This window comes from Dermacentor silvarum, chromosome 5 (genome assembly GCF_013339745.2).
Source record: "Dermacentor silvarum isolate Dsil-2018 chromosome 5, BIME_Dsil_1.4, whole genome shotgun sequence".
Classification (NCBI taxonomy): domain Eukaryota; kingdom Metazoa; phylum Arthropoda; class Arachnida; order Ixodida; family Ixodidae; genus Dermacentor; species Dermacentor silvarum.
The window spans coordinates 44310563-44327541 of record NC_051158.1 but is presented as its reverse complement, the minus strand read 5'-3'; positions in this window follow the sequence as shown (position 1 = coordinate 44327541).

Below are 16979 nucleotides of genomic sequence, written 5' to 3'. Positions count from 1 at the left end.
ACGGCGGTTTATCATCTTCTCAAAGACTTTGCAGATGCAGCTTGTTAGAGCTATGGGCCGATAACTCGATACGGACGATGGATCCTTGCCCTGCTTCAGGATAGGGATTACTATGGCCTCTTTCCAGGCAGAGGGGATCTCGCCGGAGGTCCATATAGAGTTGTACAGGCAGAGAAGGGTTTTCTTTGTTTCAGAGGACAGGTTTTTCAACATTTCGTAGAGTATGCGGTCAGAGCCTGGGGCAGATTGGTTGCAACAGGTGAGTGATGCTTGCAGCTCTGCTAGGGAGAAAGGTAGGTTATATGGCTCGTTCCCAGTGCTCTTTCGGTCTAGTTTTTGTTTTTCTATTGCTGCTTTGTATTTTGTAAATGCTGGAGAATAGTGTGATGAACTGGACACATGTTCAAAATATGCACCCAAATGGTTCGCTTGGTCCTCCAGTCTATCTCCCTGCGTATGTACCAGGGGAGGCGGATGTGTTTGTCGTCCTCTTACTCTATTGACCCTGTTCCAAACCTTGGCCTCATCCGTGTATGAATTTATGCTTGATAAGAATGTTTGCCAGCTGTCTCTCCTGGCTTGTCTGCGCGTTCTCCTACCTTGCGATTTGATTTTCTTGAAATTGACGAGGTTTTCAGCAGTAGGAGAATCGCGAAGCTGCCTCCATGCTTTGTTCTGCTGCCTACGTGCGTTCCGGCAATGTTCATTCCACCACGGAACACGGCGTTTGCTAGAAAGTCCACTTGTTTGGGGAATACACTTAAGAGCTGCATCAACTACGAAATTAGTAAAATATTCGACGGCACCGTCAATTTCGAGCAATGAAATGTCAGCCCACGAGAGCGTACTGGTAAGTGTTTGGAATTTCTTCCAGTCCGCTGCATCGACCTTCCACTGGGGGGCGTGTGGTGGAGATTCGTATTGTCTTGGTGTTCTCAGCAGTATTGGGAAATGGTCGCTCCCATAAGGGTTTTAACACGAAAGTGTTTTATTCCGGGGTCCACCAAGACTTCACTGACGTATTTCCGTCACGGAAATACGTCATAGAACATAATACAAAGAAAGAAACCAGAAGAAAAAGTTCCACAAACATGCAAAATTTGGGAATCGAACCCACGACCTCTCGGTCCGCGACGATAGATCGCCGAGCGTTTAACCCATTGCGCCACAAACGCATTCGCAGAGAGCTACACAGACGCGCCTTATATATCTAACACTCCTCCGTGTACCCGCGCTCTTGCTCGGGGCGGTGCCGCCGCCTACGAGCAGAAAAGAGAAGTACTGCATTATGACACTAAAGCCCGGGATACATGGAGCGAACTTTCTCGACGAACTTCACGCGTCAAGTAACGACGCGGCGACACGACGCAGGATGTTTGCTGTGTTGCAATACATGCGGCGAACGCCGCCGCGCGTTGGCCGCCGTGTTGGCGGCGGTCCCAGCCGCCCGCTTCGAACTGAATTTGGCGTTGTCCTTGTAGAATTCACTTAGTTGGAAGCAAATGACTGCGTAAACGGCTTTCGCTTAGTCTCAGGCCGCTTCGACGACAAAGTATTATGGATAACCTTGAGTAGTTTTCGAGATCGCTTCTCGTTTCGAACGCGTCTAAGCCTAGCGAAAGAAATATCCGATGCCAACGTCATCTATCGGGGAAGTCGGGAGATAGGCATGACGACAGCATGTGGCCTCTGAGATCAGAAGATTTCTGTTGAAGGTTGTTGTAGAGAGCTTGCACTGCTTGTCTGTTTCCTCGCAGATCAGCGGATATGGGATGTACAAATACAACGCGATTCCTGAGAGATCATACTAGGAACTACTCAATCGGTGCAGAGACATGCAGACACGGCAACACCAACGCGATTGCAGACGACGCGAAAAGGCGCGCGCGCGCGAAACACCAGCATGCATTGCGACCGGAACTAGTGCCTCCTGATTGGCTGTCGTCCACCGCTGCGCGCTAGACGCTTCCGGCGGCGGCGTTCGCCCGACGAAAATGTTTGGACAGGCAGATCGGCTGCGGACGGCAAATTTCTTGACGCCGGCCGTCGGACGTTCGCCGCCCGACGAAGTTCTTCGCTCGGACGCCGGTTATTCGCTCCATGTATTCCGGCCTTAACGCGCACCGACAGTGAACGCTTCGGTGGTCTCAGCACTACGACGCCTCGCTGCCAACATTCGAAGGGACGCTGGCATCAAGAAGCACTACCAACGCCACCTAGGTGGCGTTCACCGTACTCAGCACAGCGGAGCGTGGCCTCCGCAATTAGCTCTGAAAATGTTTCTGAAGTTGATCGCGGAGGCTGCAATTACGACGCGCTGTACGCGCTGATTTGACTCGGTGACGATTCAGTTACGTGCTTTGTCTTGCGCGTTGTATTAGTGTGTCAGTTACGTGCTTCGTCTTTCGCGTTGTGCTAGCGTGTGCAGCGTAGTGCAGCTTCCATATGCACGACGGTTGCTCATGGTCATCGACGTTGGTAGTCGTGATGGAGGAGACGTGCCACCAGGCGTCAGCGTGGGTGCATCAACGCCTAAGGGCGCTTTAGCCACAAAACACCAATAGACATTATATATCAATGTGCAATAAACATTACACTACTTCTGTGAAGACACGTTTCACTTTCGTGTTCTATACCGATTCCTATATAAGAGGGATCAACCACATTTTTTTTTATAACTTCCCATTCAAGTTAAGGTAGTATGGATGGAGAAGCTATGCTGAGATCTATGGAGGAAAAGGTTTTATTTCCGAGACAATAATATGTGGTTTCTTTTTTATTTAGCAGACATGCACCGGATGAGAAAAGAAAGTCCTCAATTAGACGGCCTCGTGCATCAATGCGAGAGTCGCCCCACAGACCGCTGTGCGCATTGAAATCGCCAAGAACAAGATAATGTTCTGGCAATTCGTCTATAAATGACTGAAATTCATGTTTGTGTAGTTGGTAATGTGGGGGTATGTAAAGCGAGCAAATGGTGATGAGTCTGTTTAAGAGAACAAGTCGAACTGCCACTGCTTCGAGGGGCGTTTGTAGCCGCAAATGTTGACATGCTATGCTTTTGTGGATTACGATGGCAACACCGCCTGATGATGCGAGGGCATCATCACGATCTTTACGAAACGTAACATACTGTCGGAGAAAGTTTTATGTGTCGATTTTAAGTGAGTTTCCTGTACACACAGCACTTTTGGGTTGTGTTCGTGGAGAAGTTCTTGCACATCATCGAGGTTCCTAAAAAGGCCTCTGACGTTCCATTGTATGATTTGTGTATCCATACTGCAATTAAATAGGTGCTGTGTGTACTAAAAAAACGGAAGTGTTGCCTTAGATTACAGAGCCCTTTCCAGGCCCTGTAACGCGGGATTTGTCCTTTCTGAAGCGGTCGAGGGAACCTCGCCGCTCCTTTGGCGCTTGGTGCGCCGTCGGGATGGGTGTGGTGTCCATTGCCTCTTGTGAAGCGCCGGACACGCGCTCTTGCGAGCGAGAAGTTTCGCGGGAAAGTCTCCCCGCGAAGGACGAGGCATGCGCGCCCACCAGCCCTGAGGTCGATGGGGCTGCCTTTGGGCCTGAGCTGCGCCGGCTGTTGCTAGCGCTAGCAGGGGCCGGTGAGGGTGAGGCAGCCTTGACTGCACCCACCGTGGGAGCTGCTGGCGGGCCTGCGGGTTCGCTACGCGTAGCGCAGGCTGCCACCGAGGACTGTTGTTGTGCCGACAACCCTAGGGTAACCGGGCCTATTTGCTGGTTGGGTGGAGTAGGCTTAGCGCCTTCAACCCTGGGGGCAGGAGCCACAAGCGACAGCTCGCTGCGTGCGGGCTGTGCAGGTGGCAGTAGCCGCTGCGACGCTGCCCCTTGACGCGCCGCATCAGCGTAAGTAGTCGTGTGGAATGGCGAGCACCTTTTGCGTGCTTCCCTGAACGATATGTTTTCACGGACTTTCAGTGTTATAATTTCCTTCTCTTTTTTCCAACTTGGACAAGACCGGGAGTACGCTGGATGCTCGCCATCGCAATTAACGCAGTGAGGTGTGGCCTCGCAATTGTCTGAGGAATGACCTTGTACTCCACACTTAGCACAGGTGAGTCGGCCACGGCAGCTCTGCGAGCCATGGCCGAATCTTTGACATTGGTAGCATCGCCTAGGATTTGGAATGTATGGTCTTATGGCTATCTTTGTGTAGCCTGTTTCAATGGTTTGTGGCAATTCGCTCAATTCAAATGTAAGTATCAGATGTTTCGTGGGGATTTCTTTGTTGTCCCGTCTCATAACAATGCGCTGCACATTCGTGACGTTTTGCTCCTTCCATCCTTCCAACAGTTCAGTTTCAGATAGGTCAATGAGGTCTGCTTCTGATACTACCCCCCGTACTGTGTTCATGGAACGATGCGGTGAAACAGTAACTGGGACATCACCAAAAGTAACAAGCTTGCCGAGTCTGTTGTATTGGTCTTTATCACGTAGCTCAAGCAGAAGGTCTCCGCTTGGCATTTTGGCGACCTTGTAGCCAGGACCTAGTGTGTTGGTTAAGCTTTTCGCAACTACAAATGGGGATATTGTTCGTGCCAGTTTTTCTGTTCTTTCGCTATGCACTACTTGAAAGCGTGGGAAAATGTCTTTTGGTCGGGTGAACAAGTTCAAAAACTCATCGGTGCGTCCCCTCTTCTGAGGGAGACGATCAAGAAGTCGTGGAAAAGCGGGTGTTCCCATAGGAGTATTTTGTACTTCGGCAGCAATGGCAGCCACCCACCACGGAGTCCAACAAGGGGACGCTGCAGCACTTATCGTGTAAGGCTGCAGGCGCCAGCCGTACATTGCCGCTATAACCTTATATATAAACCCAAGAGAGGGCACCTACACAAGGTTAACCCGAGCCGCCTATGAAAACGTAGAAGTAACAGAAGAGAAGAGGAGACAGGACAGTAAAGAAAAGAGATAGGAAAGAAAAAAGGGCAGAGAGGGGGATAGGAAAAGGCGACCAGCCGGTTTCCCCCGGGTGGGTCAGTCCGGGGGTGCCGTCTACGGGAAGCGGAGGCCAAAGAGGTGTGTTGCCTCCGCCGAGGGGCCATGAAGGTCCAAACACCCGACTTCGGCTCAACCCCCAGGATCCCCTTTTCCCCGGACACGGCTAAGCCACGCACGGTTAAGCGTGGGAGGGTCCGACCCCCATGTGCTCGGGTCCGTGGTGTCGCAACCCACCAAACGCCTGCTTACGCAGGCGCCCCTGCGGGTCGTTTTCTCTACAAGTGACCAATCATGACTGACAAAAACAAGTGAATAATGTTGTTATGGAAGAACGCCAGTTCAACTCGATACCTAACGGTCATTTCTGCCACTTCATTGTATTTCGTCCACGCTCGTGCTCTGGGACATTAAAAAGGCGCCCGTCGTTCTCCAAGGGCTGTTTTTTTTATCTCGAAGTAAAAGACAGGCAATTGTTAAAGAATCCTAATAGTGCTCGTTTGCTGCTCTCTCGAAGTTACTGCGATGATTATCTAGTGAATGGTCACGTGCGTGCCTTGTGGCCACAGTAATTTTTTTGCAACGCGCAATCGACTCACATTATTTAGAATGTGTGGTGTCATCGAAGCAAGGTATACGGAGCTACAGAGCTGCAGAACAAACCCGAGTCAAACAATAAATGCGAGCACTACATTGCTATTGTAAGAGCGCCAAAAAGCTCCTAATATATCCGCCGATTAGGCACAAGCTGAGAAAATATTTTATTTGAAAGTTTGTCTTTGTGAAATACACCTAGTCTGAATGGGACTGCAACACAAACTAAAGCTAGATTTCTTTATTTTTATGGCCCTAGCACCTAGCAAAATTATGTTTCTCGCGGAACCCACCTGAAGTCGGCCTCAGGTGACCAAAGTTGAGGTGTCTCCGCAATCGTGATAATAATAAAACCCCATCTAAAAGGACGTAATGGTTCAAATTAAGAGTTGTCTAGGATATAATACATAGTTAAGGAAATGGTCAATTAACCGTGAAGTCTTTCTTACCATTATGATTATTACCTACCATCATCAGCAAACGGCTCGAGCGTCGTCGTCTTCCACAGCTGGCTCCATTGCCGCTCATCATTACAGCGTACGATTTCACCTCTCTTCTGTCGTCGTAATGGTGAGGCCGCGTTTACGGGGCAATGAGCAATTGTTTAAGGGGGGTATGACGTCGACCCTGCGGTGGTTTGCCTTGACCACCTCTTTCACTCTCCCGATGAGTTCGAGTAGGCGATCATTGTGGACCTTTGACCTGCTGAGAGTGAGAAAGAGCGTGGGCTTGCCTAGCTGCCGATCACTGCGAACACATTCCTCTTCCTTTGCGCCCAGTATAGTACCAGATTTGTAAGCCATTCTCGAGCCGCTCAAGCAATCCCCAGATGAAAGCAAAGTCCGATTTGACGCACTCTATGACGAAGCAGTGGGCCTCTAAGAGTTTCCTAATTGTTAGCCTGAAAAGCCAAAGTAGTCGATCCCAGTCGCTGCAATGGCGCTGCCATGCTGGAGTTCAGCGCCAGGCTGTAAAACTCAGACTCCAAATGCCGCATGAAAGAGCAGGGCTCGATGGTTGATTAAACGGCCGGGTAAATACAAGAGGGGCCGTGATTGGGAGGAACGAGGAGGTGGCGCGTTTCTGTCCAGCGATCGGAAATCAACGCCTGCGGTAAATTTGCTTTTAATCGCTGTTCATACGAACGCAACCGTCCCCCGGCGTTTCGCAGCCGAGATACTTCCGTTGCTTTGGCACCATCAGACATTCATCGGTCCATTTTCCTATTGCACCCATAAGAATATTCTTCTTTGTGGGGTTTTACGCCTGAAAACCAGTTCTTATTATTATGCACGCCGTAGTGGACTGCTCCGGATCAATTTTGACCACCTGGGTTTCTTTAACGTGCACTATAACGCAAGCACACGGGCGTTTTTGCATTTTCGCCTCTATCGAAATGCGGCCGCCGTGGCCGGAATTCGATCCCGCGATCTCGTGCTCAGCAGCGGCACGCCTTAGCTGACTGAGCCACCCCGGCGGGTACCCATAAGAATGAAGGTATGGCAGTGCCTTCGTTCGGTACGACGACGCAGTGGCAACCACGGGTGGCAATAAAATAGTGACGTCGATCTAACGACGAATTTGGTATCACAACGAAGGCATGACAATAATCAGATAACAATTTTGAAGTGATGACAATAGTATAACGACGACACCGTGAAGAGGACGACATGAAGACTATGGAATGACGCCGATGGTATGACGACAACCGAATGACGAAACTGGACTAGCGACGAAGGTGTGAGGATATCATGTAGGCTGAACGACGACATGAAGACGACGCTATGACAAGACGGCCATGACAGCCAATCTTTGACTACGACACAATGAGGACGATTCCGTGACGACGGTGGCATAAACACGATTGAATGACGATAACATGATTACGACAGAATGACGAAGAAGGAATGACGTCGACGGAGCGACGAAGGCCGCATGACGACGGCTTTCTTCTCTTCAATGTTTAAATACGGCGCTATAAATATGCAATATTAGTATGCGACAGAAGTCCCTGGTTACACTTCAAGGCACCAATCGCTTCTAAAGCTTTGTCCTGAAAATAAAATGGTTATACAAGCACTTTTTTTCCAAAAAAAGGAAAATACACCTCAGAGACACCTTGTCGCGAGCACCTTGCCACATTGCATAGTATTGAAGTGCGATCAATACCCCGTGGCCATTTCAGACAGATGCAAGACAGCTCAGAAAGAGATCTAGCAGAAGCCACATCACTGTCACCTGCCTCTAGATCGCTGCCAACGTGACATTGTTCGGTGACACAAAGAGATCCCCGCACTCCCGCATCCATCACATCCCTTACTTTCAAATTCGGAACGAATAGAGATTACCAGGATGTCAAGACGTTGCCCGCTCATGTTTTTTTTTCTCTCTGCCATAACTTGGTGGGCTCGGGGGCTTACAATAGATGTGCTACAGGTGAAAGTAAACGTGCTTTCTTACGCGCGATTGCCGATCCCATCTATCTACTTTTCTTGTGGGAAAAAACGAGGACGCTTTTTTATTTTGTACCGTTCTTTCAGCACACAAGTGCTAGATAATCCTTTCTGCATCACGTCAACTGACTCCATGTGTCAAATGTCAGTTAAATTCACGAGGCGGCTTGCCTTTAAGAAATAGACTATTGTAGCCGCGCACACCTTGTACATTTATTACACCTTCTCGCTCCCTCTCTGTTTTTCTCTCCTGTGTCCTGACGATCGCCAGACTTCTGTAAAGAATTTTACTGTCATTTTTTCCGGCCAAATGACTGACGTTTTGTAGAACAGCACGAGTTTTTGGTGATAGCCAGAAGTAGCAATATTGCGAGTGACTGTTTTCATAGTGATACCCTGCCTCAACTTGCAGCATTGTCAGAATGTTACTGTCAAATTCGTTCACTGCTACAACATTTATAGTGCCAAAAAAACTAACTTTACAAGTCTATGTAATAAAAGCGTAAGTATGATTATTGAAATTGAGTTGTACAGTCTAAAAATGTTCTATAGACTATTTGTAGATTTCACTATACAAGTTCGGCATAATTTCTCTGTAGAAAAGCTAAATAAATTCAGTAGTATTAAGGAAGGAAAGACCAGGATGCAGCGACCTCGTCACAACAAAACATTATATTGGTGCAAATACCAGCGTTAATGCAGAAATGGCACATAATCAACAAAATAAGTACAAGCTCAGAGCGTGCAGACACCTTGAATTAGCTTTTAGCACTATTGCTGTGACTATCCTCGATACAGTATGCGGATACAACAGAAGTCGACCGCGATAAAACCCATCATATTGTCGGGCTTCTTCGGCGCGCTGAAGTGACAATATACTACTACGTGACAATTTCCAAGTCAAGTGTTTAGGGTTACCAACACCTTCGATGTGAAATCTGCCTTCGCCGCCGCGAACCAAGGCTGGCTCTGATGAATATGAAATGTTAAATAGCCACACGACACTTCAGTTTCACTCTTAAAGAGAATATATCCCTTTTATTTTTCAGTTATTTTTTTCCAGGAAATACCAAGAACTTCAACACCGCTGTTGCAATTAGCAAAAGTGAATTTCAGTAAAAGCAGCAAGAAACGACCTTGCATGTGATGGATAATGAAGGCACCAACATGACAAAAAGATATTTAACATTTTTTCGTTGAAGGTATTCCGCAGGGTGAACTACCGTATTCATTTTATTTTATGAACCACGATAGTCATATTGTAAAGTTTGTATGCAGATGTTTGCTTTTTAAAACTGCTTTTTGGTCTTCTGCCTTCAAAAAATTAAGAAAAATAAAACATTTGCTTTGTTGCTGTGGTTGCTTTTAGAGCTTCATTCAATGCCACGTGTGGGATGACGAAATCCCGCAGCATACCGGAGAAATTGTCATCGATGAGTATCGAACGCACCTCAATCGTGCAAATAGCCTTCCAACGAATATTTTATTTATTGCAGACGTCTTGTTTCAACGCACAACATGCGTACGAGGTCGGCTTCTGCGTGAATTTAGAACACAGCTTTCCTGGAGTCCATTTAATGTACGACAGGTGTAGTCCCTAAATGCGAAAAGAGCAAAACAATAACGCACTTGGTGCATTCGAATACCTTGTTTCTGCTTCCGCAAGATGGTTCTCAAAAGTTCATTTAAATTTCATTATGTCACCACCATGGTCCATGTGAAATACGTCCGTATCGACCTTAAATTCAAGTGCCTGATCATCTTCACCATGATACATAGCAGAAGAACACAGCCAATGTGCTATGCCCTACTGCTTTTCCACTGATATAGTGCCGTTCGTGTGTGAAATGACTTGCCTTCAGCAAAAACAATAACATTCGGCTCAGAACCCGCAGTGTGTCTTTAAAGCGAAACCTTATATGTCTAGGCGAAATCGTGTATGGCTAGGCGAAATAGCCTGTGTACAAAAAAAACTATCGATCATCAACATTGGCGCGAGCGTCGTTGTCTTCTTCCGCAGCTGGCTCGTTGGCGCTCATCCTTCCAGCGTAGAAATTCACTTCTCTTCCGTCGTAATGGTGAGGCCGCGTTTACGGGGGTGATGAGCCATTGCTTAAGGTGATATGAGTCATTCATTGTCTTATGTAATGCATAGATTTAATTTGGAAGCAATTTAATTTCGAACAATCGCAAGCGGCAATGGCGGGCGAATGCTGCTAACCACGCTGCCGAGCAAGCACGAGACGTCGAACGCAAGCGACAACGGCGGAATGCGGGCATAACATCAGTGACGTCGTTCTCTCCAAACCAGCCGAACGTGTGTGTAACCTCATATTGAGAAATAGTTTAATGAACCTTCGGGATTAACCCAGTGATAAACACCGGGGCCGCACGTTTCCGCTTCGCTGGTTAACCATCTTCACGGAGTAGAAGGGCTGACGAATTCGTTCTCATGACTGCTGTTGTAAATGTGTAAAATACCTCGGCTGTTCCATATCTCTATGTTATACCTTAATAAATAAAGAGTACCAATGAAGATAATGACCAAACAAACGTAACTGCGGCCTCAGTGACAACTAACAATGTAATTCTGCCTGTGTCAACTGGAAGACAAAGATAATTTTCTGAAATGTCCCGTAAGTCCCACGTCACGGGCCACTAGAGCTCTGTGTTGTCTGGTGGAGCGACTGATCAAACCAGGCGAAACAATCGAATGGTAGGCAGTGGAAAGCTTGCTTTAATAAAATACCAATTTAAGTACTGACTTATCTTAGAGACCAATATCAGAAAAATTGTGCTAGTGTAAAATCTGCGCTTGTTGTGTACGACTTCATTACTAGTTAGCTTCGTAGGCGTACTTAAAACTATCTATCAACTGTTGTTTATGCTTAAGCCTCAAAGCGGACAGGACTGGGTGTTTGGTGGTACGGAGCTTTAAATTGTCTGCAAAGACTGTAGGCCATTTGCATCAACATAATACATGATCCAGTACCAGTATGCTAAACGAAATGGCAGCACCCGATGTCTCTTTTTGTCAAGGAAATTGCGTCTACATCGGATCTCAAATGCGCTGAAATACGAGGGCAAGGATACCAGATACCTCAGGTGCCGCGTGTAACTGTCTGTATAAGTCTCAAATGGGGTTGTATAGCACAGGCACTGGCGAGCTATCGATCGCTAGCCAAATGCATGCAGGCAACTGGAGACTACGGGAAAAAATAACGAAGGTGTGAAAAATGCAGGGGCATTGCTTCCTTTCAATAAGGCAGCCAAATAACTTGTTTTATTTATGGATATTTACTATGTGTATGACTCATGTAGAACTAGAGCACCTGTCCTCGTGTTAATAATTAGGGGAACATTGTAAAGTGGCACAAAAACCATTTAAGGCTTACATCATCTTTTATTCAAAAGTCCGCATTTTATGCTTAAGAAATTCTGATCATATGCAGTAGAAATGAGGGTAAGGTTGCCGTTCTGAATTTGGGCACACAGGAACTTCATAAATTGAAATGAGAGTGATAAGAGTTAGAAGATGGTAGCGAAAGGAACGAAAAAAAAATGGTGCGGGGGTATTTAATTCCCCTGCAACGAGACATGGAGGACGGCCTACAAAGTTCTCTGGCAGTGAGGAGCTGGAGAGCTGGCAAGTATTGTTGACGTGGAGGCGCCGAGAGAACAAAGGAAAAAGCATGCCGGACCCGTAAGTCTTGAGCCCGAGCCAAGGGTGAGAAGGAAAGAGAGGAGGTGCGTTGTTTTTGTTGTGAGGCGTCAGTGGGTGGCGAAGAAGTTCGGGTCCACGCGTTCTCTTCCGGCCTGCATCAGCTGTGATTCAGCGCATGCGCGTGTCTCTCCACCATGAGGCTTCTTCCGTGTTTTTCCCTTCCTGGTCTCTAGGCGGCTGCAACTCGATCCTCTCGACAGCGCGGTTACTGGGCGGCGTGATACGAGAGGGTGGCAGCCAAGCGTAGGCGTTGTGTTGCAGTGGTGCGAGCAGTCCTTGGTTTCGGTTATGCAGCTCCCTGTGGCCTTTGGCATTAGTTAATATCTTTTTACAAAAAAAAAACTTGACAGAGCCCTGGCCTGACAAAGGGAATGGAATGGGGGATTCCTCTATAGTGCATATATTCATAAAGCTCTGCGAAAAGCAAGGTTCATCTTTATTATCATTATCTTTACTATTGTTTCTGTTTTGTTGCCTAAATAATAGTGAAATGGGGTAACCGAGTGATTTAGTAACCAAATTAGTCCATAGCAGACGATTTATAAGAAAATACAACAGTTGGGTGCACTTGCTTTTCTTGATAGTAGTCCTAACGATGTCAGCACGCACGTGCAGTAAATGAAAGACATTGTGAACATACAGTATTTAAGGTATATACTGATACATATAAATTCTTCGCTTGCATTTTTGAGATGAATGTGTCAGTAAATTTTAGATAGAAAAGGCAATGCGCGTGCACGACCTGTTCTATAGTTTTCACTTTCTTTAACCTTACTGAAATCTGCGTCAGCAATTATGGTGCGACTGACCCTTGGTTGGTTGACTGCTTCAATGTGCCATGTTAGCTTTGATGAAATCGATGTGAGCAACTATGTCTCAACCGCTCTGCCCTGTCTATTGCGCCATCAACGCAAACGTTGGCTGACCGAAAACTATCGATTGTTCCGGGAGAGATTTCGTAGGAGCCGACTTATGTGCTCTGCTGTGCGATAGCGATGTGAGATGTACGCCGAATCAGAAGGAAACAGGCATGCGTTGTAATCACCATTGGGTTCGTACGCTGGCTACATGAGGTAACCTCTGCCAAATTAATTGTAATGAGCCTCTGAAAGGTGAATGCAGCGCAAAAGCTGGCATCCTAAGTTGCAAGCTTTGAAATTTGTGCCGTCTTTTGAACGGAAGTGGTTTATTGTAGTTCTCAAATCAGCAATATTTTGTAAGACTGCAATAGATAGCCGGAGATTTTAACGATGAGCACGTCCGGTAGGCTCTCATAAAAAGCAGCTGCGGATGAATTTGCCGAGCGAACTGCCTGCCTAAAGGAACATAATCACAGCATTAGTAGAAATTATTACCGAGAGGGGCGTTCGTTGGAGATTGTTTCAACATTTTGCCACATTTACCGCCCCATAAAAGCCAGATACATAGTCAATACCTGTAAAGCGGGAACACTTCAATGTATTTTTTCTGCTTTGTGAAGCCTAGTATTTCTATTCTACATAACTGAATTATTAGACAGTCATCACTCATGCAAACTTAAAGGAGTCAAAAACTGTTTTGCTTGTAATGCAGGTTTGTGAGATTTATATGGGCATTTAAATCTCACGTTATTTTATTGCGATGTTTACTAAAGCAATGCCGTGCATGGTAATTTTTTTTCTCATAGGAAATTGACGCCATGGGCACAAGTAGCAAATATGTTCAGAATGTGGAATCTCAAGCATCGCTACCACGTCATTTCAGATAATTTTCTTCTCTTTCTCAACCGAAAAAATTAAAAAAAGTACCGCAGAACTCGTGTCACGATGACTGCTAACGGTAGTGCGATTAGAGTTCAAGCAAAGTGGCCACGCACCGCTCCTTTGAAGTCATGTTTATTTCAAACCTGTAGGGCTCATTCTGAGAGTTCCTTTCCTTCGGCTGTATGCGACAGTCCCCGTTATTAACGCGATAGTGTTTAGGGCCCCGTGTTGCAGATAATCCCGCGATGGCGTCGGCATAGGCGCCCCCGGCCGAGTAAATCAGCCCCAACCACGGTCTGCCACACCATTCTATCATTAATGTTACTCATACCTTGTCTTGCATTCTTGGCAGAGCTATTCCTCGGAATTTTGAGAATGACAATCCACAAAAACAAATGTCATGAAACAAAACACCCACAGCGCATCCCTTTTGTGTTAGATCTTCTCAGACTGAAATATTGAAAGTATGAAACAAATACGGAAACGTGAAAATGATGCAATTTGTTTGGCGCGGTTGTGCACTATCTCCGGGATCGGCCCACGCAGGAGGCCGCGTTTCCACCAGAAAGCTCGCCTACGTGCATAGCGTTCGCCGCCTGTGTTTGCCACTAACCATTACGGTTGCATAAGCTGCAGTTGTCGGGAACCATGAGTAGCAGTCAGGGATCTTGAATGCTATCGTGTTCCACTCTTAAAAGCGTAGCTTATGCGTCCTCACAATTTTTCTTTACCACAAGCAATGTTATTGCCACTCCAACATCTGTGCGAATTCCTGAAACTGCTGAGCACTTTGTAGGAAAAGCAGTGCTTTGTCGGAAAGCGTACGAAGGACGCTGATGCGAGAGGTGCCGTACCACAAATCAACAATTGCTGACTGGACCATATTTTGGATAGTTTAAACAATAGCCCCTCATAATGGCAAAAATAAAAAGGGGATAGATGTCCTTCGCATAATCCAATAAAAATCGCCTAATAAAACTGTTGCCATGGGTGATCGATGCCCATGGAGCCGAATATTTGCACGTGCTACTTACGGAATCAATCTGTAAAGCCACCGTACTGACTCTGGGTAATGGACCCACTTTTTATCCTATTATATAAATCTAATACAAATATATCGTTACGTGGATAAGCTGTGATAAATACCTGGCATTTCCTCCAGGTCCTTTAAGTAAGCATTACAAAATAAAATATGCATGGATGTCTGAAGCTATAATGATGAAGTATTTGCTGCTCATGGCTAGCGAAAGAAGATGTGAAAGCTTTAGCAAAGTTGTTCTCAAGAACAACTTTGAGATGCGCTTAGATTACAGTAAGATACTAACAGTCACTAAGAGCAATTGCACTAAGCTAATCAAAATCAACTGCACACTTCGTCTGCCATGGTATCGCCTGCTTGGGTCCGGCAGTATGAGCGGATGCCGTGCCCATATGGGCGAAGCCAGAGCCATTCCGATCTACCACTAAGACATAATGATGGATTCGGAATAAAAAATGTAACTGTATTTCGCAAGAAAGGCCTTGCCGAAAACCGTGCGAGTTAGGAGTAAAGGATTTAGCAAAAGTTAAACAAATGCAGCTGCACTAACGTGAAGCCTGGGGAAGAGCGAAACAGTGATTCGCCGGTGCTGGAGTAGCGCTGGAGGGAGGCGCAATTGAGCCCTTGTGGGGTGGTGGCGCCCTCTCTTGTGCTGCGCTGGTACCAGTGTGGCGTTTCGGAACCAATTTTAACAATTTTCTGCTAATTAATGTGCTTAATGCTTCATTATTCCGATCTTTTAAACCATTCTGAATAATGTTAATTTATTTTGAACCGGTTTTGATCAATTCGGCGCTTGTTTTCACTCTGTTTTGAGCACTTGTTTTTGAGCGTGATCGCGAGAGATCACGCGCGACCGGCGCCGACGCCGACAGCCCAGGCCCGTAAAGTGCTGCGCACTTAAAACTTATTGGAATAGTTTTACGATACCCCCACCGAAGGCTGCTAAATTGGGCATCGTCAACTTACTCCAAGCAACCCGACTCACGGGAGGCTCCATCCCAGGCGCGCAACGGCGGAGACGGGCCGGGCGCCCAATCTGGGACAAGCCCCTGTCGGGGGGACTTGCATCGTCGCAAACACCCGAGAACGTCGCCTCCCATACACCACATTTCCCGACCGCCTGGAAGGACGGGGGATTCGCTGCTGGGCTCGGTCACATTTCGCTCGCAGCTACTCGGGGAATGCCTGTTGGTTTCTTTTCCTCCACATAGTGATATGCTTAATCTGATAGACCACCAGCCTTTAGAACAAAATATTCTAATGCCCTCATAAACATAAACAACGTCCTATGAAAATACCACACAATATTATCAAGTAATGAGCGTCTGATAAAAGCGTTCCCTGATGTACCAAGGGTTACCAGGGGTATTGCCGCAACAGAAACATTAAAGACATGTTAGTGCATGCCAAAGTCAGCGAACATCATTCCCCCGTAATAGAAGCATGTTCTTACCCCAGATGCAAAACCTGCAGGCACCTTCAAAGTGACTTTAAACTTAAAAGCACCGCAAATAGCTACACACACGAACTGAAAACTAGCTTTACTCGCACTAGCTCCGTTGTAATTCATATGCTTGAGTGTTCCTTCTGTAAGAAGCAATATATCAGCGAAACAGGACAATCAATGAACATCAGGTTAAACGGACATCGCGCGCACACAGCTAAAGAGCTTCCCAAAGCCGTCGCCGAGCATTTCAACCAACCAGGTCATAACTTTGATGAACCTAAACTCTACATACTACAGTCAAATTTCCATTCTGCGCGAGACAGAAAATATAGAGAATCGTACCTCATCCATAAGTTTAACACATTGCAACCAATGCGCATGAACGTTTCAAAGGGAGCTTTAGAATCTATTCGCTATGCAAAACTTCAAAGCAGAGGTAACACCACTCAATAATCTCCGATTGAGTTGCGTAGTTTTCTTGTTTTTTTTCCCTTTTTTTCGTTATTCGATTGTCAATATTACTCCAACCTCCCTTTGCTTTTACTCAGTCCTTTCGCTCTTTTATTTATACATTTGCCCCCCCCCCCCCCCCCACTTCATTTTTCTTTTTTTTTTCCCACAAGCACCATTTTTCTGCCGCTACTTGTATTCTTTCTGTCAGACACGATAGTTCAATGACCGCCAGTGGAGCAGATACCACCCCCCCCCCCCCCTCCCGTCATCTAGCAGGCCCCTTCCACGAAAAGAGGAACCTACAATCACACTTCAACCGGCTAACACACGGCGCTGCCTAACATTCCTCCACCGACTATCAGTAGCGCATTAACTTTCTTTTCAATTCAACGGCCTCGCCGCTAACACACTCTCACTCGTTACCTCACCCAGCCGCCTTACCTTCTCTCCTTTTAGTAGAACCCTGCCTATATATACTGTGCCGAGGAGAGCAAATGACGCCTTGAAGAAGACAAGTCTACTTGTCGAAACGTTGACTCCTGCTCTCACCTTGTTCTCATGTTGC